Source organism: Rhincodon typus, chromosome 8 (genome assembly GCF_021869965.1).
Source record: "Rhincodon typus isolate 14 chromosome 8, sRhiTyp1.1, whole genome shotgun sequence".
Classification (NCBI taxonomy): Eukaryota; Metazoa; Chordata; class Chondrichthyes; order Orectolobiformes; family Rhincodontidae; genus Rhincodon; species Rhincodon typus.
The window spans coordinates 94,041,804-94,051,837 of NC_063339.1; the positions used below are offsets into that span (position 1 = coordinate 94,041,804).

The following is a 10,034-nucleotide window of genomic DNA, read 5'->3' on the forward strand; positions in this document are numbered from 1 at the left end:
CTCCCTGGATTTTCCACTCACGTTCTATAATCTGCAGATCTACAGCTGCAATTGTGGAAAGTGGGCTCAGGTAAGTGTTCCATTTCTCCTTCAGCACAGAGACACTGGACAGAGTGACCCCCTTCTCGTCTGCACGTTTCACAAAATTTTCGAATAAATTGATGTCAGCGAGAAGGCACCTTTACATAATCGATCACTGGCTGATCTCAGTGAGTTGATGGCTCTCTCTTAACAACTTTCTCGGTCCTTCATTGTGCATCTCCTCAACATGTCTTCTTGCTGTTGTGTGGAATGAACATGTGAATATTTGTCTCGTTCAGTGAGCCATCACTAAACACAGGCAAGAGCATTCCTTGTGAAGTGGGAGCGAGCTGGATCCATTAACCAGGGATCGGTGTTTTCAAATGGTGCTATGCTGTTAACATTTTCTCCAGTGATTCACGAGATCAGATACTCTTGTATGCTTACCTGCCAGTTTTATTTGTTTCATCAACAGTGATTTTCCACAAGCTAACAGTAAACCCTTCAATCTCAGTGCAATCTCTCAAACTGTTTCTCTTGCTCGTTGGGTGCTGTACATCGTCGGATTGTGCAGACAGGGGCAGTTTCCCATTACACATTCCCTTGTTCAAATGCAAAGCACTGCCTGCCAGAGGAAGGAAATGGCTGAGCACATCCGGCAACGGACCAACGCCGGTCCAGGAGAAAGGGCAGAAACAGCAGGCTCCTGGGAGCACGGACTCAGAATGGGAAGCAGCTGTTATTGAAACAGTTTGCTGCCTTTTCTCCCGAAGCAACAGGGAATTGACTTCGAGCTATACTAAGTTTGTTGTTAAAACTGTTGCATTGACGATGCCTTAAAACCCGGGCAGACCCAGGCTGCTTGCCTTCCATTTTGTCAAATTCCCCGATCAGTTTTTCGAACAGAGCTGCATTCAATGATGTCGGACTTCCTGATATCGGGGTTTGGCGTCAGGGCCACAGGGTTCATTGAGGCAAATATAGCGCAGCAACACACGTGGAGAAAGTGAAAACAAATATTTTGGATGTTTGCCCACGCAATGGGAAAATAACCACCTTGTGGGGAGGCGTGGGCCTCGTGGCATTATCGATAGACTATTCATTCGGAACCACAGGTATCGTTCTTTGAATTCAATAAAATTCTTGAATTAGGAGTCAAACGTCGGGAAAACCGCAACCCAATAGACTTTCGAGAAGGAATTAAATGCATCACTAGCCAACACAAATCCCGTCCAGTGATCTGAGCTAACCAACTTTCCGCAATCTGACATTTAAACACAACAGCTCAGTTCCTTTGTAATTTTCAATGAGTCACATGGAATAATAAGACGCACCTTTAAAAACCATGTGTTTTTTGTAATAATAAATCTTAAGTGCTACAGTTCTCCATGCAACTTCATTACAACTAAAGACAAAGCAAGTAGAGGCTGCTACCCTCCTAATTCCTGAGTCAACCCATTCTTGTAAAAGGATGCTGGTCCCATCAACCCATATTCAATGCAGCAAAATTCTCTGTGCTGTACAATCTCATTCGTACTGCAAGAAAGGAATTTACTGTTTCTGCTGTCAGAGCTGAATTGGTTCAGCCAATATCTTGCTCAGTTCCCTGCTTCCAGTAAACACTTCAGTGAGGAAAAAATCTGTCAAATTCTTTACATTCCAATACAGACTGACGCTGCAAACTTGCAGAAGTCACACATTTCCACTTTCACTGTCTCAATGATTTGACGGCAACGTTCAAAAAGCTCAATGAGATAAATCTAATTCTATTTCGATCATTGGAACGACTTGTAGGAATTTGCATGCGGGAAATTGAGTACTATGAAACAGATAAACAGTTGTTCCGGATTTTATCCCAGCACAGTGTCAGCGACACGGGGAAGGTCATCGAGCGAAAACATCACCTCGGTTTCTCTCTCCTAATCAGTTGATAATTGAGGTATATCCCCCGGCTACGGATCATCATCCGAACACAGAGAGTGATCTTCTCCAATAAATTCTGTTTTGATCAATGACCTTTTTTTCCCACAGGCTGATGTCAGCATCTCAAATAGCCGGTCCACCGCCTCCTCCCCTCCACCTCATTTGTTGTGTCAGAGCACACAAGGCTATGGGCCAACTGCTGGAAACTGGGATGCTGAGCCTCTTTCCGTGTTGTAAAAGGACAATGATTCAATCATTTTGGAGGAGAAAGAACGCCAGTGGAAAAAGAAAGCTAGAAGCTGTGTCATTAAGAAATGATGCAGCTACGCCTGCAAGTATCCCTGGTGGTCTAGTGGTTAGGATTCGGCGCTCTCACGGCCGCGGCCCGGGTTCAATTCCCGGTCAGGGAATTCAGGTTTATTGTTCCTGATAGTGGCAACAGCAAAAGCAGCGTAGCTCTGAGGGGATTCCTTTCAATATCTCAGATCAGTTCATGTCCCCGAGAACATCAGAGTCCATGTTCCAGTTTCTTAAAGAGAGGAAAGGTGCCTGAACTGTCACTGCTCAGTCGGACTATTCACCTTTGTGTTGTGTTGTTAACAGGGACATTAGCAGTAACCATTCACAAGTTGATACAACCAGCAACGATAATCACCATCGCGCTTCATCTCAATCGTCTCCCCTTCCTGTTCTGGTGAGTTTCAATGCCAAATCAAAACACGTTTGTCGTCAGGAAGCAGCCATTCAATTAGATCACCACTGGTCTGAAAAAAAAATCTCCACTCCGCTTTCCTGCTTTTCCTCCATAACCTCGATTAAACTCGAGCCAAATCGCAACATTGTGTATTACTGTCAGCTTTCAGAAATTTAGATAACTTTAATGACCTGTGCATGCTTGCTATAAATTGAATAATATGAAGTGAGCTAAAAAGCCCTTCCCGCAATTCAACCCAGTGCAGGGTCAGCCATATGAGAAAGTTCAGAGAGCGAAAACATTACCTCCATGTCTCCCTGCACATATTTCTCTCCTGACGAGTTGAATACTTGCAGCAGTTTTTTTTTATAATTGAGACATTTTCATGGACAGATCGTCCCACAATGCACAAATATCTGTGCTGCAGAAAACTATTTTGCTTCAGATTAAAATTGCTGAGTAACCTTTCGCACAGCCCAATGCCCAATAATCCCTGCTCCATGTCAATAAAAGCTGCTCCGGGTGAGGTTGGAGCTCACAGCCTCGGCATTTCACGCGCCTCGACACCGTCATAGAAGGGCCGCACGCTCACCGATTGCGTCACTTCTATCTGTATCACCTTGGTCACTGTCTGATTCAGCATTGCATTCTCTCATCCTTCTGCACATCATCCCCGCGGCTCTATCTCGGTTTTGTCACATTGTCTTGGCTCATAATGCACAGACTATCCCGTTAGCTATTATCACAGCGTATGTCCGCACGCTCATTGCCATCCCCATTTCCGGTTGTATCTTCGCAGCTGCGTCCCTGAGTCTCTCTGGTGTCGGGCCTGGGAGCTGGGATTATATGGTCGTCTGCACAGTGGTTACTTCCTTGTGCGAGAGAACTGGTGAAGTAACCAATGCTAAACTGCATTGCTTTTGATAAATACATTACAACAACAGCCTGCAATATTCCCTGAGTCTTTGATATTTTGTAGAAATCTATCAATCTCAGTCTTCAACCTACTCAATGATACAGTCTGGGAGCACCGAAGTTAAAGATTGCAGCCCACTCTGAGTTCTTACACGTCAATCCACTGTTCGCCAAGTATTCCCGTTGTGTATCCGGTGCTGTTCCGAACACATCCTCAGCCATTGTTCTTATCATGCTTTTTAATCGCGTCTTTTATTGTATTGCCCTGATCGTATAGTGGGTAATATTCTGCGTTGTGGCCGCAGCAACCTCGGTTCGAGTCTGCGTCACGGTGGCCGGTATTCTTCCCCATTTTGCTCCTTGGGACTCGTCATTCCTTGAGAAATTAATTGATTTGGATGAAAATATTCTCCGAGGTGGTGGTGTTATTCCCTCAAACACTCCCTCTCTCACATGTCTGCATTTGATGTATCAGAATTCAAGCCTGCCTCTTCTGGCGGACATTTCTCCCTCCCACTATCAGTAACCCTATTTTACGTCCTTCCTCCCACGTTACTGAGGCACTGCACAATCTAACACTCGCTCCACATTGACACATTGACAAGTGCGTGTTATTACTATCTGTCCTCCCATTCACGGGTCATGTCACAGGAAGGACGGTGCTGTCTGAACGAGCGCCGGACATATTTGCAGCTCCCAGGGAGACAGAGTATCATTGAAAGTGCCAACACGTGCCTTCTGCAAGGTGCACCTTGTGTCTGTTTTGGAATGAAAGCGGTTTGATAGATTTGTTCCGGATTGAAGTGTTTACTGGAAGCAGGAATTTGAGGAAGATACAGGGTAAACCGATCGAGATTTGACTGAAGAAACAGCAAATAGCTTTAAAATTTTAGAGTAGATTTGTCGCTCGAGTTGTGGATGCTGTGGTTGGTTGTCTCGCCGAGCTGGTTCGTTGTTCCGCAGACGTTTCATTACTTTATTGATTAGCAACATCAGTGCAACCTCCGATGAAACGCTCTTGTGTTTTCCCGCCCGGTATTGAAACTGAGCTGGATTACCTCACTTCCGGTTTTCTTTGCAATGGAGTGCATTTGGGGTCGAGCTCTATTTGTTTCTTGATGGCTTTCTCAGTGGAGTACCAGGCTTCTTGGCATTCCCTTGCTTGTCTCTGCTTTGCCTGTCCCAGGATCCTGGCATTGTCCCAATCGAATTGGTTGTTCTCCTTATTCATGTGGATGGAGATGAGTGAGTATTGTTCGTGTCTTTTTATTGCCAATTGATGTTTGTGTACCCTTGTGATTAATTACCTTCCTGTTTGTCCCATGTAGTGTTTGCTGCAGTCTTTGCAGGGAATCTTGCGTATGACATTGGTCTTGTTCATAGTGGGTACTGGGTCTTTGTTCCGGGTGAGCAGTTGGCATAGGGTTGATGTGGGTTTGTGTGCTACTCTGATGCCCAGTGGTCGTAGGAGTCTTGCAGTCAGTTCAGACGTGTTCCTGATGTAAGGTAACTTGCTGAGTGTTTCGAGGCGTGTAGTATCTTCCTGGTGTCGTTCGTATGATAGGCATCTTCTGACCCAGTTTTTCGGGTATCCATTGTCTTTGAATACTTGGAAGAGGTACTCTTCTTCTTTTTGGCATAATGCAACATCTGCGGAACAACGAGCCAGCTTGTTGAGCTAACCAACCACAACGAGATGGTATGTCACTGCCTCTAAGCATTGTGCTGTGGCGAGGCAAATATTTAGCTGTTCATCAGAATTACAGACAGGAAATTCGTTTTTCCAACATGATGGGAGTCTTTACGTAACAGGGGTTATGTAAGTAATCCTTTCACATATATAATCTTTGGCCCAACAAGTCCACATCGAACCACCGAGCATCCCGTCAAGACCCATTCCCTTGTAACCCACCTAATGTACACATCCCTGAACACTATGGACAATTTACCTAACCTGCACATCTTCGGACTGTGGGAGGAAACCAGAGCACCCGGAGGAAACCCACAGAGACACCGGGAGCATGTGCACACTCCACACAGACAGTCACCCGAGGGTGGAATCGAACCCAAGTGAGGTAGCGGTGCTCACCACTGAGCCAATGCGTGTCTATTTGCCTGACTCTTTCCTTCTGGGTGGTGTGACGCAGTGGGATTGTGAAGCCAGAGTCAGGCTGCAAAAATGTGTGCTCATCTTCAAAAGTGAAGGAAAACAGGCAAAGACAAGTGAGCTTTCTTTTCTGAATATTCTGAAATATCTCCTTAAATTCCTGCTGTCGCAGCTGGACTGAGCCACATCATTTCACATCAGTTCTAATTTCGATCTGATACCATTGCACTTTTAAGGTTTGAAACGCTCGTCCTGGATCCAACCTTCGCTCTTTCAGAGTAAAAGTAAAACTCAGATCACAGCTACTGAGTTGCACTGTCATTTTACAAAACGGCTATGGTCCAAATGATGGACTCTTTGGTGCCAAAATTAGCAACCAGTACGCTGCTAGACACAGGTCGGGATCGAACCCATGATTTTTGATTTATGACAACAACGCCTTCCCACTTGGCCACTGTGCCCTGCTTTACACATTGATGGAAGTGATATTCTCTACCGGTTTGTTAACGCTGAATGAGTTTGTTTGAAATTGTTGGAAAAGTAAGATAAACTGACAAATTACTAGATGTTAAAATACACAACGGGATGATCAAGAGAGAACAGTAAATGATTGAGTTCAGACAAATTTGGAAGTCATTGTAAACGATTTGGGTCAACCCATACAGGAATCAGATTGCAAAAACTGAATGTGAAATTCTTGCTGCAATTGTCTTGGCTTTAATGAGCACACAACTGCAGATCATTGCAGTAACGATTTCCTAGCACAGAGAAGGAAACACTTGCTTGCGAGGTCACGTCACGAATGTTCACTGGATTCATCCCAGGGATGTGAGGACTGTCCTCCAGGGGCATACAAATAATATCAGTCAGTGCACTATAGAGTTTAGAATGATGAGAGATGGGGAAAATATGTTCATTCACAAAGTAATCATTTGGTAGAATTCAGTACAGAGAGGCACAAAGTGATGCACAAACGGGACATCTACATAGAACGACGATACACAATAAATAGGAGATTTTATTTTAAAAAAAAGTGTCAATTTCAGTTTCACTTTGACATTTGGTGAAGGATATAAACTGCCCTTACCCAGTCTGCAATGGAAGTGACTAGAGCCCCGCAGGGAGGTAGTTGCATATCAGTTACCTTTCGAAATAGCTGAGAGTCAGTCGGGTCACGGGGATTTAGGGATGTTGGCGTGACAAGCCGTTCCCACATTCCATGAAAGTACCAAAGAAGTGAGTCAAGAGCTTTTGGTCCCCATACAGACGATGTCCATGATGTGGTTAGACAATAATTTGGGTTAGTTGAGTTTATAAATGGAGAAATCGCATTAATTAAACGAATAGATCATCGTACAACTGCAATGTCTGCAGTTCAGTCTCAGTTCGAGCAACGTATGTAATCCTTGTCCTTCCTCTTCACCAAACCGAGAGAGATTAGAAAAGATGCAGACGATTTTGTCGGGATGGTGGACAGGATGCAGGATGACATTCACAAGATGTTGGAAAAGTTGGAAAAGCTGCACCTGAGGTCGGGAAAATTTGGTAAGTAAACTAACGGAGATTTCCCTGACGATGCGAGGTTCAGAGTGTTTATATTTGAGGAACATTCCCTCTTTCGGGGGAATCAAGGTCAAGAGGTCAGAGATTCAAAAATATCAGTGAATGATAAAGAAAACATTGGAATCGAATTTCTTTGACTGAGGGAATTACTTAAGTCGGCAAAGATTTTTCAGAAACAAAAGTAGAAGCAGATTCCTGAGTGTTTTCAAAAGATGTATGAGCAAACATACAAGGAGAGAATTTAACAATGGGAGAGAGTCAGTGTCCAGGTCTGAGGGGAATGGGTGCCGGAAAGTGTGTGGCAGAGCAGGACGGGGCAGGACCAGGCGGGGAAATCAATTCGAATTTGAATGACTTTAGGTGCAAAGAAATTTCGTGAACAGATGATTAAGACTGAGTGTGAAAATGCTCATGACTTTGAAAAGTGCGGCATATTATTCAGAGTGAAGGCCGTTATAAATTGCCGCACAACTGATCATGATTTTCAAAAACAGATAAAGGAAATTTAGATGTAAATAAATTTCGTGAATGCGTGCAGCTGAATAGCATCGACTGTAAAAATATTTCATGGTTTTGAAATGTTTGGCACATGTTTCCCCGTGAAACATTATCAATGGAACTGAACTTTTTCTTTCAATTGGTAAGTAAAGTCATCCCCTAATAATTAGGAAGTGAACCAGCTCTTGGAGACGCAATTTCTGCTTTTATCTAGTAGGTTTGATATCCACCAGAGTTGTGTTTTCGTTCCTTTTCCATGTAGATAATATTCTAACGTCAAACGGAGACATGTGAAAAAGCGGGAGTTTGACAAAATTAAATCCGAAGAAATATTCATGCAAATGTAATTGATTCCTTCCCGCTCGTCGTTAGGATTCGGCGCTTTCACCGCCACGGCCTATCTCCGTTCCTGTTCAGGGAATCAGGATTTATTGTTCTTAATAGTGACAACAGCAGAAGCAGAGCAGCTGTCACAGGAATCCTTTCAGTGTCTCGGATCAGTTAATGATCCCGAGAACATGAGTCAATGCCCCAGATTCTTAAAGACGACCGTCTCTGCTCAGTGGGACAGTTCACCTTTAAATCTCCTCTGATTCCACTTCCCAAAGTGTTTCTAAAGATTCACAAAGCTGAGACTGGGTTTTCCATTTTGTTACCTTGCCATTGCCAGGAACTGCATGATTGGGTCGGTGGTTTTGGGAAATGGAAAGGTGCCCATGAACAGCTTGTGGGACTATTTCAGCTTCCACTCCTTTAATGATGCTGGGACATTCACTTTGATGTTCTTGATAGCATTTACTGATTTTAGACTGTGAAAGGATTCTCGTTTGTGTGCAACATAAATTCAAACCTCATCGTGGCTTCAGGCCAATGAGAAATAGTAATTTGCAAGGACAAAGAAGTCATGGACTGCACAAGACCAGAGAGAAAACTACAATCTCCTGATCCCTAAACAGACGTCGTTACGTTATCCACTGTGCTCCCCCGGACAGAGCTGACAAAAGCGAGTCAGGTTTGTTTGAAACCAAAAACATTAGGTTTTTAATGATGCAAATGCAGGAATACAGTCAGTTACTTGTTTTGTCGTTTACTCACAAGAACATTTGTGGAAAATGCCTGACCATATCTGTATTGGAATCTACCCCCACTCCCATCCCACAACCGAATCGTTTATTTCTCGTTGTGCCTGACGGAGGTTTGAGAGTAATTCCTGGATCCACCCTGTGACACACAGATTGGAATCAATCTCCCCAGTTCAGATCAGAATGTATCAACGAGAAAGTTAAATGGCAAGAAGAGAGAGGCTGAAAGAATGAAGTGGAGAAGGACAGGATGAGGGAGAAAAAGGACAGACAAACGGGTGGAGAGTGAACAAAGACGATTGGAGCCACGCGGAGAGAGCGGGGAGAAAAGATGCAGAAAGTGCGCGACCTTTCCACCTCCGTTTTTCGTAATAATTTCTCATTCGGGTATGATCACTTCATTTAATTCTGCACAGTAGTGGCGCTGTCAGCTGCGGGCTTGTAGCGCGTCTGATTCCCCATCCGAAAGTTGCGTGCTCAAACCAGGTTCGGCTCAGTAAAACGCTTCTGCTTTATAACAAAGCAGAGCTTGTTGCTTGATAGTATTCCTCCTATTCAGTGGCTGTTCAATTGCGCATGGTACTTTCCTGTCAGTTTTATGTTGGGCACACTGCTGCAGGGATGTTGTTTACCCAAACACAAAGTGTTCATCGTGGAGTTTGAACGCACAACCGCCTCCCTCTGGGCAACCGCTTCATTCAGGTACTAACAATGCCGTGCTGCTGACAGTACAGAGATATTTTCTCACCTAATTTGTGAACACGCAACTTTACATTTCAATCTATAAGGAGTTTTCAGCTCCTCTTGTTGAAGCAGATGGCAGTGAGTTCAGGAAGACATGTTTCCAATCAACAACAATTCCTTTTACAGTTGGAATGATCCTTATTGAACAGCAGGAGAGGAAACTGCAGTCCCACAGCCCCTCTTCACATTAACGGTGAGGCTGAATTTTACAGACTGTATCGGTAAAATCCAATGGCAGCCAATGAGTTCAGTTCCAATGCTGGTTGGTGCTGTCCGCTTCCTGATTGTTGTGTGAGTTACAGGCAAAATCTCCAGGAAATATATATCATGTGGATGTATTGCCAGGACAACAGAACAATGAGTCTAAAGTCAGGAACCTGAAAATCGCCTAATTTTGAAATTCAAGAAATAGGACGCACTGAAGATGCATCGGATCTTCACGATCTCCCCGAACTCTCTGTGACGAACAGAATCCAAGCGAGAATGA

General features: G+C 44.1%; 1 non-coding gene across 1 annotated transcript; it reads left to right on the forward strand.

Annotated features, from left to right (window-relative positions):
• Positions 1-2,282: 2,282 nt before the first annotated feature.
• trnae-cuc lies at positions 2,283-2,354 on the forward strand. The gene has a single exon. It is a non-coding gene; the product is annotated as a tRNA-Glu (tRNA).
• Positions 2,355-10,034: the final 7,680 nt, after the last annotated feature.